Raw genomic sequence first — 15,283 nt, 5'->3', positions numbered from 1 at the left:
AGGGTGTTTTTTGTTGTGCTGCTGTGATGATATCATGTCATATGCCTACGACTTTAGTGATGGTCAGATTGATGCTAATGTTGATACTGCTCAATAATAGCCTCCTCGAGATCTTCCTAATTTTTTACAATGGCATAGGTCATGTATCGTGTATCATTCACATGGTCCACCTCCATCTCCATTCTATACTAAGATAATTCGAAGAAACAAATTTAGCGTTTCTTCGCTCATGCATCGCATGCAATGTTGTCGAATCAGATTTTCGTCGTAGTAGATTTTGACCACGCCATCGTGAGCCAAGTCTTCCCGTTGTTCTCGCGACAGTCATGCATGTCCACGTGATGCTCCACGTACTTTAGTAAGCGTCAGTTCGATGTGTTTCGTAAGACAGTGGCGATGGCTTCGTGGAGCGATTCAGGGTGATGCAAGATCACGTCCGTGACAAAGATGTCTTCATCAGACATTTTTTCTTTATTTTTTTATCACAGATGTTTTTCGAATCGGCTTATATACACACATTGATTGCATAACATGTCCACAATTAGGCCGTCCAAGGTTCTCATTTCGGCGATCAACAACTCCATGTCCAAAGGAGCACCTCTTAAGTACAATTGGAGTTTATTCAGCATTTTCAACACCGCTTGTTTCGTACTATTCTTTTTGGCCTCCAAGCATGGTTCAAGACGTTTTATCAGGGTCATTAGAGTTAGCCCAGCGCCGGATAAAAACAACATCATCGAATTAGCCAGTGCCCCCGAAGAAACGACACCTGTGGTCGTCACGATCAGCGGAATCATCGAAATGACTCTCAGGATACGCTCGTAACGTCGGTAAGCGTGTTTTTATAGACATAGGCTCGTCGATGATAATAGCGATAGTACGCTTTTAGTTCTCGACGTTGATCTTCTAGTAACTTTTCGTCGATGTGGGTCAAAATCCATTTTATATATGCCTCGGCGTCCACTAAACTTTGGATGAGCAACTCCAGCTGTGGTAAGTTTTCTAAGTTGTTATATCCATGAACTCTTTTTTGTATGAGCCACTTAGCACTATCTTGAATAAATCTATTTTGATCACCGCCAACTGGTTTAATTTCACAAGATCAGAGAGTATAGCAGTAGTCACTTGAAGATTTACATGTTCGAGATATCTCTAAAATCTATCTACGTCAGTCACAGTAAAGTCAGTTGGATCATACTCATCATTGCGATGATACTTTTAAAGGTAATACAAAGAAGTCGCTGTTTTTCAATGCTTCTATGTGTTTTTCATTAGAAAATGTTTCTGGAAGGATAAACGTGTCCAGACCAGTGAGTGTCATAATGGACGTGTACTTGCTGTTGTATTTTTCTCAATCATTCAGTTCATCCAGAAGATCCTGAGAGATTACTGGAGGATTTAAGAACTGTTCTTTGGGGATGGTATCGCCATCTTTAAGAAAATACCCAAGTTTGTGTGTAATCTTATGTCACGTGTTTAGGCTCGAATAAACAGTAACACAAGAGTGAAAACAAGAAGCTTTTAAAAATAAGATAATTTATTTCCCAGGAAAAATTTTGCAAAAATGAAAAAAAAAGTATGAACGTACGGTTTTATAGAATCAAATCCAAAAATAATCTAAGAATAATCCAAGAATAAAATTGTGTAGTCCTAATAACAAAATGTTCAAATAATTTCACGTTCGAATCCCGACAAAGTATCCAAGATGGAAGACAATGACGTATGCTGCAATATGTAGTGTTGAAGTCTACAGTTCCTTGTAGAAGCAAGAATTATCACTTCAGTTTCTGATAGCTGAATAATTTTTTATAAAAAAAACTGTTCATGTTCCACAATATTACATGAGCACACCTATTTTCCAGAAAAATAACAGAATTAATCCTTTTGAATCTAACTAATTTGAAATAACTCCAAACTAAGTAATTTAAAATAACTCCAAAGAACACATCATACAACTAAAAGTTTAACAGCCCATCTTCTACTGAGATTAATTCTTTAAAAAAAATGGGTAATATGGTCTTTCTAAAACGTAAACAAGGGGTCACGTGATCATCTTCTGGAAGGTTATAGAAGCAAGTACTTGTTACAGATCACGTTTATCCAGTGTGACCCTGACGAAAGCCAATCATTTTACTGTAAGAAAATAAAATTGTTTACATCTTAAAGACAGAGTCCCATCATGACCTCGAAAACAACCAATCATTTTAAAATAAAATAGAACTTGTTTACGATGGTTGCTACAAATTTTGAAACAAGGTCAGGATTTATATCAACACCTGGTGTTTATAAACTAACAGTCAAGATCAAACTATTTTCTGAAAAAAGTATCATCTCTGGTGAATAAATTTACATTACAATATCATATAATGAAAAATAAAACAATTTAAAACTGACAAATAATTAAATTGAAATAAATATATATTAAATCAGATATAATTAAATCAAATATACATAACAGTAAGCTCGTCCTGATTAAAACTCTCCAAATACTGGTACGCAGCTGCAGCTATATTAGGATTCACTTTTCAATAATATCCGTACATGATCACGTACTTTAAGACTTCTGTGGCTTTAGGAGGTTACAGAGGTGGAGAATCACCTGCTGGTAACTCATCGTCAACTCTGTCCGCAGGACGGTCTTTGAGATCCATCACTGCCACGAAAGAGTCCACATCCTCGTATTCCAAGCCTACATGATCAAAAACTTTCGCTTGTCGATGGCGTTCCTTCGTTTTCTATCCTCCTTAAAACTCCTTTTCGAGGCCACCTTGTCCATGCAGTCTTGATATTTTTGTAAGCCTCGTCGTCGTTTGACATTTTCACGACGGAGCCGATGAGGTCTTGATGTAATTCCTGAATATATTGTGAACTATACCTTTTGACTAATCTGGAAGACTCATGATTGTTACAAAATGCATTCAGTGCCCAGTATCAATCGATGGCCACTCTCAGCTGTGCATGACGCATATTCCCCACAGACAGAAGAGATCGTTTGATGTCATCCTCTTTCCATCGTTCATAGGCCTCTTCCAAAAGATAATTTACCCGCCGTTCTCACCTCGTTGATCTTCGCATGTACTCCCGTTTTCTGCCTTAACACATGCTAATCATTGGAGGCATACGACGATTCTTGTCAATACAACTCGTCAAATAGAACTGGTGCAACTCCATAGCGATGTGTACCATTTCCTCCATGTCCTATATGAGATCATCCAGAGTAAAAATCTGAAAATAACTTAATCCGGGATTGGTAGGCTCTGCGGTGAGATCTGTAAACTTAAACTTAGAGTATTTGGTGTTTGTGCTTGAGGATGAAAATAAAAATTTGAGCATGATAGATCCTATGGCACCTATACCGGTGTATAAGACATCTGAGGTTAGTATCAGGGTTAACACCGTCGAGTCTCCACGTGATAATTCTTTCACCATCACTATTTTTCCTCGCACCGAAATTTACATATCGCTACAGACTCAGTCAGTTGTAACTGCAGCCGAACGTTATAGGTGACTCCGTTAGTGACCCACTCGTTACCGGTGCCACTGACTGCCGATACATGAGTTGAAAAGACCATGTAGGCATTGAAGGAGGACGAGTATTCAGAGGAGGCTGAAGCAATAACGCCACATCGATTATCTGTGTTTCAAAAGAAAATCGGCAACGTCGTTACTGACGCGACGTCTATCTGCATACATCTTGGTGACCACTTCGTTGTTGGCTGCAGATGGATAATTTGTCACTACCAGTTTAGCTCCAGCCGCCATCGTAAGTGTCCCCCTGAGGGTTCCGCCTGTCGTAGATAGTTTCGTACCTCCAGATGAGCTCAGTTGTCCATACGAAATGGCTTGAGTGGTATCTGTGATGGGCCACCTGGTAGGCAAAACGTATATTTTTTGACCTTGCATCGATTTGGTCCTGTACAGGTTCAATGGGCGCTAGTATACTTCACCAACGAGTAGTAACTGGAGTTGTTGATGCTAAATCCTTCTACTGTTTGATCGGTGTTATAATTGCTACTCGCATCTATGTGAATCCAGATAGAACAATCGGAAGTACCAAAATGATAGACCATTGTCGCTCTTCGGTAGAGTCCGTTGTACACCCCCACTATTCTGCTGTTCTGAGACGTAGTTCCAGAGGTGGGTGAGGACATAATGAGATGGCTCTTTATTTGCCCTGCGAAGGACAACGTTCCCGTCACCGCCACACTGCCGCTCACTGTTTCACCCGTTTATCATATTTATGCAACAGTGACACATCTAAATCAGAAGTTCTGACCGGCTGGGAAGACCCCGCTGCGGATGCAGGAAGTACGTACAAACTCAGTAGGTACAAACTCAGTCCACCCATGTTGATATTGTCTGTTATCGTGCCTCCCGACAGGGAAAATTTGGTCTGCGCGAGTCTGTTGACGTGAAACCATCGCGCGGCATTGGCATCCGGAGGAAAATAACTCACTCCCATAAATTGGTGGGGCTATGACCACTCATATTGAGATGATTTCTCATAGAATCCCCAGAGCGGGATACTTTGTCCTCATTAGTGGTGTAACGTCCAGTGCCGATCAAAGTCCCAAAAAAGGTATACGACATTTTAGATAAACTATGAACATCATTAACTCTGACACGAAGGGGGAAAAAACCAGAGCATCCAAATATATTTTTGATGCCGGGCTGCATTATATGATTGTGAGTCCTAGTGGTCGTGCAAAAAACAATCTCCTCATGAACATTCTTCTCAATAACATGCTCAAGTACGATCGGGTGATCATATATACGCTTAATCCTCACCATTACAAGTACACTACCTCGAACAAGTTCGGTAACGCATTCACTGCTGTAGATGACCTTAGAATCACCGATCCAGACGAGATGCAGCATGTGAAAGAGTTCGATTCAGACCTACATACGATCGCCGCGGAACCTGATCGACTCATGTTGACGCAGTGACAGGTCAAATCTATAGCTAAACATAAAGCAGCTCGAAATGGACTCGTTTTAAACTTATCCGTAGCGCAGATGTCTAAACAAGGAGGATTTATAGGTCCTCTGCTTGCTTACGTTGCTGAAACCTTACTACCAGGATTGCTTGGCATAGGTAATGGACTCCAACTGCCAGACACTACTCGAGGCAAAGGCATGAGATAAAAAATTTAAAGCAACTTTGATCTCGAACACCTCTTAGCGTCTGCAACTTTCCGATGAATCTTCTCCAAAGATCAACTTTCAGAACAGATCAATCCACACGAGGGCTGCGTTGTGAATCTACAAAATTATTACGAAGGTCAGGTTACACACGGGGTCGCTATCGTTAATGAGCCTCATTCTGACGACGTTGAATATTTCTATTCGTTTGCTTTACCTCCACCCGATAAGGTCGCACGCTCCAGTCATCTCATAAAGGACCAGTTTATAACTCCTTACAACTTTAAGATGTCGACGAGAGCACCTTTGGATGGTACTTCGTTGATTACATCCTACGAAGACGTCAAGGAAAATCTCCCTTTGAAACAGTCTTATCACTATTTACCAAGTAGTTTTACAACTGTTTTCAAAATAATATCTACTTCTCATATAATCATAGACTCGTGGTGTCACAAGTGTAAAGCCAAGACAAGCAGTGTGGACCCCATGGAGTTGGTCACCAAAAATAAACGCCTCCTGATCAAATCCATCAAATCCATGTGTGCTGTCTGTGGAAAAAAAAATCTGTACGTGGGAAACTGTAAAGAATGTGGGCATCGACAAATTCTCGGAGGCGCTATTGATGAGCATGATCTCATTAGAAGACTTCCCAGACCTTGATGCGGTGAGACGTTACCAGGACATCATTACACAGGACCATGGAACCCTTTAGATCAACAAATGGATGAACACGAACAACCCCTTCCGGGTCAGGAACCCTATAAACACTGTCGATGCCATCGCTATGCAACACGATGTCTGTTACATAAATCATCCCGACGATAAAGCGAGATGCGATTGAATCATGCTGGGGCACTTACAAGAACTCAAGCCACAAAATTTCAGAGAACTTATAGATCGAGCACTTGTCAGAAGCATCATTGGCACTAAACATAAGTTGGGCATAGGTCTCGCAGATGAACTGCATAAACCCGCACGCAAACATTTTCTACGACGCAGAGTTATTGCTGTAGACGAAGACGACAAATGGTCAGTAGGTCGCGTCACTATGAGAGATTACAGCGCCTACAGTGATCTTATTCAACCAGCAATCAAACTCATTTCGCTGGGCATCCGACAACTTCAAACGCTTCAGCTTATTCCGAATGTAATACTTCTGAATGTTCCGCTGCACAGGATGATGATGGCGATGACTACGCCTCACCCACTCCTCATCCTCTTCCTCCTCTCCTTCATTCTTCTCACAGTAAATTATCTATGGCACATAATTCAGATCCTTATTCGCATACGCTATCAACCTCTTCGCACTCATTAACTATTCCTGTGACTCCTGCTCACTCCGTTCATATTGAGGACTCTTGTCACTCAGACACAATGGTTTCGGCCTCCTCGCCTAGCTCGCTAGGTGAGCCAGAACCCCCATTTTTATACTACTTACGGTACTTCTGTACTTTATTTCCACAAAATAACCTTCGTCAGCTGCTTGACATATTTGGCAGCGAGTGCATAGGAATATGATTAAAGAAAAATCAACGATGTTTGCTGAGATAAATAAAATTTCTGTTAATTCTTCAAGGAAGAATACGTCAGCTAGCGTGCAACAAAGAATGAAATAAAAATAAAATTGTTTAATAGGAAACCTAATTGCCTAAAGATAACATGCAGAATATAGATAGATCATCGTCTTTGAGACGTAAAATTTTGAATGGATCTGGATGTGGACCTCAGCGCCAGCACCCACCCCCAGATCGTATATCGCACTATGGAATTACATGCATGTTACTTAATTAAGAAAATATACGGTGTTTCTTCTAAATGCAGATCTTAATTGCATTGAATAAATCTCCAATATGACAGAATGAAGAATCGCTTGCCGGGGCATAACAATAACAAATTAAGCACGTTTGCCGACAATTTATTTATGACAAATAAAAATGTGACACCAAAAATGTAAAACGCTCATATAGCAACTTTAATGAGCAGTGCATTCTTTGCGTGGCACTGCTGTCAAACTTGGCTGTACATCCTTATTCTGGGAAAGCTCCTAGCATACGGTATAATCTATACGTCAAATTGTAAGAAAAGGGTTTATCTTAAATTTCCGTTTATGCGTGCAGTTGGTAATCAGACGGTCAAATCATGGTTAAAAAAATTAGATATAAAATCACACTAGCACGTCATTATTAAAAACAGTTTTGCGAAGATCAGTTTATCTTTAAAGCACGTCAACTGTTATCCATTTATAACCAGCATATCAGACTCAAGCATTATTAGTCTTGGGTGCAACTACAATACTATGTCGCGGGTTACTTTTATTTTAAGGACCACAGTTATTGTTAGTTTTAATCTTTGTATGTCGAGTAAAATCGAACTGATGACCGTCTTTGCTAGCCAAGGATTGTTGATCCACTTTGTTCTCTATTTGTATATAACGAAGTGGATGACAACTCTTGACTGGCGAAACAGACGAGATCATATAAAATCGTGTTCTTCAGTCCTGTTTCATATGACTTTCAGAGTTGTCTCCCTTCGCAAGCAGTTATATTGACATGCACACAATTAGAAGCCAGTCTCACCATATACTTTTGACTTGAAAAATAGCAAAATATGTCTTAACAAATTCTGCCATAGGGAAAAATGTATGTAGTTCAATTACTAAAACATCAGACAAAAACACACCCTATTGATACCACAGACTAATGGAGCATTTTCACCATATTCGTATGGCAATTTCATGGAGCCATGTGAAAATTTGGTTGAAGCAGACTATATTATTTTCACATGGGTGCCGTGCATGCTGTTTAAAAATGATAGATTTTGTTTAGGGAGTGTAGTTTATTGAAAGATGGCGGTCAATAATTATCGGCTCTCTAATGATCACAGGAATTTTGACGCAAACTCATGTGAGTAAATAACGCTACTGTCATTGGTAAGTTTTTACAGAAATACGATGGAACAGGTTGTGATTGGTCTGACTCTGTAGTCAGGGAAAGACCGACTTGATAGAAAAGCGTCGAGATATACCCGATTGATGGTTTTAACGTAGTCTTAATCTGACCAAAGTATGGGTTTGCTTTGCGCCTTTAGTTGTATAGTTATGAATCCAAAGTGGTGGGGTGACCTTGTTTAGCTTTATGCATTCAATTTAATTATATATATATATATATATATATATATATATATATATATATATATATATATATATATATATATATATATATATATATATATATATATATATATATATATATATATATATTCTTCCTAAGACCAAACGTTTACGTACGCCTTTAAAAAAATTTTAATGTCAAAGACTTGGGTTGGAACATTATCACAAGATACATGTCTATCTCACGGCAAGGAGGTTGCATCGATTAATCTTCTCCGACAAGCGGAATAGTACATCAAGCCCATGCTGTATCCACAAGCCAGCAGTTAATTTCGGCCCTGGTAATAAAATGTACACTTTTGTTTAAAACTCTGTAATATGGAGGGGTATTACCGCCATTTTTATATGTATCTTAGTTCTATGCATGCATTTTCTATGATTATATGCTGTATATTCTATGGTGCATTATTCTATTTGTATTTTTTATTAGTTCTATGCTATATATTCTAATTTGTATTTTGCATTTTCCATGTGTGTAGGATGCACTTTCTGGTTGGCGTCTTTACATCTGCTAATATTTAACAGAGTTTGTTAGGTATGAAGTTACAATATTGCATTTTCATGTCTTCAGATTCCAAAAGAGTGATTCTATGTACATGTTTAATATTACACAAGTTATCATTCTTAATTTCGTCTTTCCAGCTCTAAATTTCGTCTTTGCAATTGACGGATTTCATTTTATAACACACAGTTAAGTATGACATAGGTAAAACGTTCACATAAAGTTACAATGTAGTACAATGAAAGTTGCCTAGTTGGCTGTTAGTATGACGCAAGATGCAGTAGATTAACGTCCCATTACGACAGCTTAAGGCGGCGTGACAAAGAATGTAAGGAATTTATCCCTCTTTTTTTTGGCGGCACACTCTAATAATGGATGACTTAACTAGAGTTCCGACCTGCCGTCTCGACAGGCACGTAGTATTTCCTTCTCGGGTTGCTATTTCGATCCTAATATGTGGCTAAGTCTGAGGTGTCGTGTACAACGAGATATCAATATCAATGTTAAATTAATCAAGGATTTTTTTGCAACAAGAATATTTTAGATGTCATGTTGTGAAGTGTGCAATATTTGCAAAACAATCGGTACCCTCTCCCAATTGTAAAAGAGGGGTGATATTTTCGTCTTAATCTTTGGCTATATTTAGGCTGTCGTACATCAACTCATATCTATTTCGACGTAAAATTTATCAAGGAATCGATTGGAGAAAGAATCTCTGAGATGATGCTCTGTAAAATGTACAATATTATCAAAATATCGTTGTGTATACCCTTTTTCTTCATCTTCGGCTACTAGTAAAAAATATTTGTAAAAATGATTATATGACGAATTGGTGATTAAGCTTGAACACAAGATAACGAATGCCATAATTAAAATCAAAAGAATTAGTAAAGTTCATATTGTTTCATTAGGAAAGAGAATATTAAAGGAATAAATATGCCATGGTTAGATTAACCAGATCTCTCCATGTGAGGTCATTTGTTTAGATCACGTGACAAAATGGCGTCGGCGTTCGCCTGACTTAGTATAGTGGAGTGCAACGCAGGGAGCATACTAAGCAGGAAACCAGACTAAAAACAAACACGTTAAAACTGCATTCCATCCCAATAACAATTGAAGCTATCATTTGTTGCTGTTGATTTTGAGTTTAAAGTCTTTTCTCAGTACAACGTACGCTATACATGGCTGCTAGTATAACTGGTGAGGGAAGAGTAAGGTCTCACTGGATAGTTTCGTATTTTGACACCACCCTAATTTTTAAAGTAGAAGGAATGAACCTAATTATCACAAGCCTAGCATTTATAAATTCACACAGAAGCTAAATCTGTAATGTGGTTTAGATTTACTTTGACTTAGGCTTGGAAATCGGTTGGCTCGTTAGTGACTGCCTGTTACATTTAGACGAGCATTGGAGATCAAATGCGTAACTTGGGCTGCAAATGAGCAGCCGACTTGGCTTACGTATTTATGTGTCTGCTACAAAGGTAAATATCTAAAAATCTAGATGATTGAGGGGTGATGAAAAGAATGTTAATTTGTTATGGTACTAGTGAACTTTATTCATGCATAAAACGGATACTGATTCTTTTAGCTGTCTTGTCACAGGAAAATATTCAGAATAGTTTTTTGCTGTCAAAAATGAATGTGGAATTTAGGGGTTGGTGGCAGTGTTGGTTCAGCATAAAAGCCACCATTTGCATCAGGAATTAACCTGATTGCCGCAGTTAAAATCTCACATGCATGCTTTTTACAAAAATCATTAGTTTGTTTCCATGTGTATCTTCAGTGTAACATTATTCTCATTTTTCTGCAATAGGTCATTGTCGGAAGAAAATTCACCAGATGAACTGTCCAGTGAGACATTAAGAACCGGCATCATTTTTTCAGTCTTGTAAAATGTGATTCACTGTGCCATAAATCATTTCCTTATTACCTCCATGTCTTGAATCTGTCATAGTTTGGTATTCCAAACATACACTTCCTATAGATTTGATAGCACTTAATCACAGTAGAAGAAGGGAGTTAACTCAAACTCTTAGAGTTACCAGGTATTGCTTCTGATCTATTCTGCTAATGAACAACAAAAGCCTTATACGTTTCATTCAAGGTGATTTACTTGAAGTATTTCACATACTTATTGACAGCATCAATATTTTCAGTACATACTTAGAATATTTTCTAAATTTAATGATGAGTGCCTTAATTTAATGCTTTTACATACATATCTAGTCATGATGTAATATTTCAATAGATATATTTCATCTTATTTCCATCAATTTAAGTTACAATGACCTATATATAAGAAGTTCAGGGTTTTATTTTCTTGTAGGCCTCAAGGTGTATGGGAGCACACCTGCTTAAGTGATAAAGATTTCCTTGGGAGTCAGCCGCACCAATTGTTGTGGAGCTTTAACAAGAACACATGTGTCTGGATCAGCTTCATTGGAGGTTTTGCTGAGATATGTGAAATGGATGTCCTTTTGAGCATTGTGTTATTTCTCATCCCCTCTTTTACTTAGCACGACTTTCTGTTTGCTTTAGATTTTATTATATGCAGGTTAAAATCACTAGCAAAACAAACTTCTCTAAATATCAGCAGGTTCAGCAATAATATGTGATGGCCAGTGTGAAAATATGATGCAAAGGTGACCTTCTTAGTGTTTTTAAAATACATCATCCATACATATTGTTTTATCAAGTTCAACAGATGGGATGAATTTGGGTATAGAATTTCATTGTTTAAATTTCAAAACTAATGTGGTTCAGTTTACAAAGATTGGTCCATATTTTATGTTACCTGATGAGTTGCTTCCCTTACAGTCTACCAAAGATTTCTCTGTTCTAGTATAGATTTGACCTTCTTCGTGATATCATTGAGAGAGTTCTGGTCAGTTTACATATGCTGTGCATCGTTCATATTTTGTTACGTACTTAGCATGCACATTTTGCTGCTATTTCACAGGAGAATCAGCTTGGCTTTTATAAAATTTCTTTTACATCTTTTTTTTTAAAATACAATTTGAGATTTGGTAAATAGTACTATTTTTGCTGCGAGATGTCACAAATATCACCATGCACTAACACTGTAGGCTATATCATCTATGAAAAATGATGACATTGACTTGTTATAAGGAAGTTGTAAATTTAAGAGTGGAAAGTAAAATGAAAGTATGAAGGTGTCTCATAGCTCTATATCATGGCTCTCGATCATCGACAACTGCAATACATCATAGAAACAGACGATTGTGAATTTTACACATGTTGCGTTTTATTCAGAATTGCCCAAAATTTTGAAACTGAGAAGCGGTTTCCCTAATCCGACTGGCATATAAATTCTTAAGGTGTCACTGGATAGTTTCGTATTTTGACACCGCCCTAATTTTTAAGATAGAAGGCATGATCCTAGTTACCACAAGCCTAGCATTTATATTTCACACAAAAGCTAAATATGTAATGTGGTTTAGATTTACTTTGAGTTACGTTTGGAAATGGGTTGGCTTATTGGTGTTAGAGTTAGACGAGCATTGGATATCAAATACGTAAGCTGCAAATGAGCAGCCGACTTGGCTTACGTATTTACGTGTGTCTGGTACAGAGGTAAATATCTAAAAATGTAGATGATTGAGGGGTGATGAAAAGTATGCTAATTTGTTATAGTACTAGTGAACTTTATTCATGCATAAAACACATACTGATTCTTTTAGCTGCCTTGTCACAGGAAAATATTCAAAATAGCTCTTGCTGTCAAACATTAATGTAAAGTTTAGGGGTTTGTGGCAGTGTTGGTTCAGTATAAAATCCATCAGTTGCATCAGGAATTAACCTGAATGCTGCAGTCAAAATCTCGCATGTATGCTTTAAACAAAAATCATTAGTTTGTTTTTATTTGTATCTTTAGTGTAAAATTATTCTCATTTTTCTTCAACAGGTCATTGTCGGATGAAAATTCACCAGATAAATTGTCCAGTGAGACCGAAGAACTCAAATGAACCCACGAGAAGCTATTGGCAGCTTTCTCACGTACCCACACTGGCCTTGAAGCTACTACAGAGAGCGCGTTATTAAAAGCTCTTAACCCTGTAACATCATACACCACCCAGATCACGTTCAGCTTACTCATTCTTTGTGCACACAAAAGAATAACATTGATTACACTTACAGGGAGGTCTGAAAAGAGGATCAGTTTCCCAATATTATAAGAAACGAAATATATACTTAATGATTGTTAAGGTTTTGGATTGGGTCTCATATACTTTTTTTTTGAAAAGGCTGAACAGGTTTTAATTCGGCCACAACTCTATGAGGCGCCGTAGAGGACAAAAGCTGGTCCAATTAGGAAGTTGCAGTTGAAATTTTAATGCCGTATGACGAGAAATCCAATATCACGTGTTGGATAAAACTGCACTTCCTTAAAGCTCCGTTTTCTAGATCGAGACTTTAGATTTTATATGTTGAATTATACAATGGTGGTGTAAAGTTCTATTTCCTATGTCGACGTTTTACACTATATATTTTGAATTACACAGCGGTGGTTGAAATTTCAATATCATATGTCGAGATTCCTGAATTCACACGTTGTATGTAACTGTTTGTGATGAAAGCTCCATTTCATATGGTGTGTATTTAGCTTTCATCTGTTGAATTTTACAGCAACGAGAAGCAGCCTCCTTGTTTAAAAATGACGCGGTCCGTTCAATAGAGCGACCTCTAGCGAAGAAATTCATAGTAATTCTCGACCTGTGAATGTTAACTTTCAAACTGTAAATGCATGAAACGTAATGGCGCCTCATAATTGAAAAATCGAACGATGCATCTTAATACTCGATATCATTTTGAATTGTTAAAGTGGACATTGTGCAATCTTACTGCGAAGGGGCAAATTTCCGGCGATCTATGAAGTACACATTAACTTGGGCCAGAAAACAATTAATTAGATTTATGTTGACAGGCGCGTATAAATCGCCATACTGGCATGATCAGTAATGCCTTGTCGAGCGGGGAATTTTATTCTTAATTAAGCATTCGTTTATTTAGTAAACAGAAGACTGATGGAAACAAAAGCTAACTTCGATTCCATAGTGTAAATGTCAGGATTGAAAGATTGGAGAACTCTGTTACTCAAACTACAAGGTCAAGTTGACCATGACTTTGGCGTCTCTGGAAAAAGGCGGCAAATATATTTAATCCTAATTGGTTACGCTAAATAAGGGGCGTGTTTTCCACACTAAATTTCCTAGTTTTAATATCGCCACATCGAAAATTTTAATTAGTTTAAGTTTTTCTGCAAGAGAAAACAAATGTAAGAAGACCCAGAGAGTAAATTTGGGAGAAATTCTCTCGTAAAACTGTTGTCCAAGAGGACTGTTGTCGAGGAAAAACCGAAGAATAAATTTGGCGGTAGAAGCGAGGAACGCTGAAAGCTCAAAGGTATCTGTGACAATTCCATGTAATTTGTTGATGCCATATATAATGCTTTGCTGAATTTATTTACTTATATTTGCATGAATCTATTTGCTACATTCCTATATCAATTTGCTTTATGAAGAATAACTGTTGAGTTTATGCATAGGAAGTCGTACATTAATCTTCTTTAGATAAGTTTGAAGAATTGTTGGAATTTGTCGTCCTGTTTGTAGAAGATTTTAGTTTCTATGAATTTCATGCATTACATTAGTTAATATGAGTTCCGAGAATCCGCGTGAATTCACCGAATTTAGAAGATTTCACGCATGATTAAGGTTGAGTGTGTATTGACTGAAATGACGTAGTAGTCATGTAACGTATCTCATTTATTCACTTGTGTGAATTGAGGCTGACTCGGAACCGTTATGCCTCGTGTGGTGTTAATGTGTGGTGTTAATGCATGATGAATTAGCCATTAAACTAACTAGGTTCATTATAGGACATGTGGAGCCGACTGATAGCCTTGGCATCTGTTTAGCACCGATAGTAAGATCTGATAACGAGAGGGGGGAATAATGCAAGCCCCTGTTATAAAAAACAACAGAAAATTTAGGTTGTCTCTATTTATATTTTTTTAAAGGGAGAAAATAGCTCCTGCGACGTATTAACTCTGAGACGTATCCTGTGATGTATTATCTCTGAGACGTATCCTGTGACGCATTATCTCTGAGACGTATCCTGTGACGTATTATTTCTGAGACGTATCCTGTGACGTATTATCTCTGAGACGTATCCTGAGACGTATTATCCTGAGATCCAGGTTTCTGTGAATCTACGTGCTACGTACATAGTTGAGGACCGAAAGAGACAAGACAGAGGGGAGTCGAAGGAACAGCTACAGTAGAAGTGGAGTGAACGGAGAAGCAGGTTATGCAATTGTACAAGGCATTGGCTTCGATTCGATCCTATGATGAACTACATCTATCAGTAAAACAGATCGGCTACATTATTTAAATATATATGCGGGGTTTTTTGGTAATTCGGTGAAAGTTTTATTTCGAGAAGCA

The sequence above is a fragment of the Sinohyriopsis cumingii genome, chromosome 1 (genome assembly GCF_028554795.1).
Source record: "Sinohyriopsis cumingii isolate HCF-2022 chromosome 1, ASM2855479v2, whole genome shotgun sequence".
NCBI classification, from domain to species: domain Eukaryota; kingdom Metazoa; phylum Mollusca; class Bivalvia; order Unionida; family Unionidae; genus Sinohyriopsis; species Sinohyriopsis cumingii.
This window is presented reverse-complemented; position numbering follows the sequence as displayed.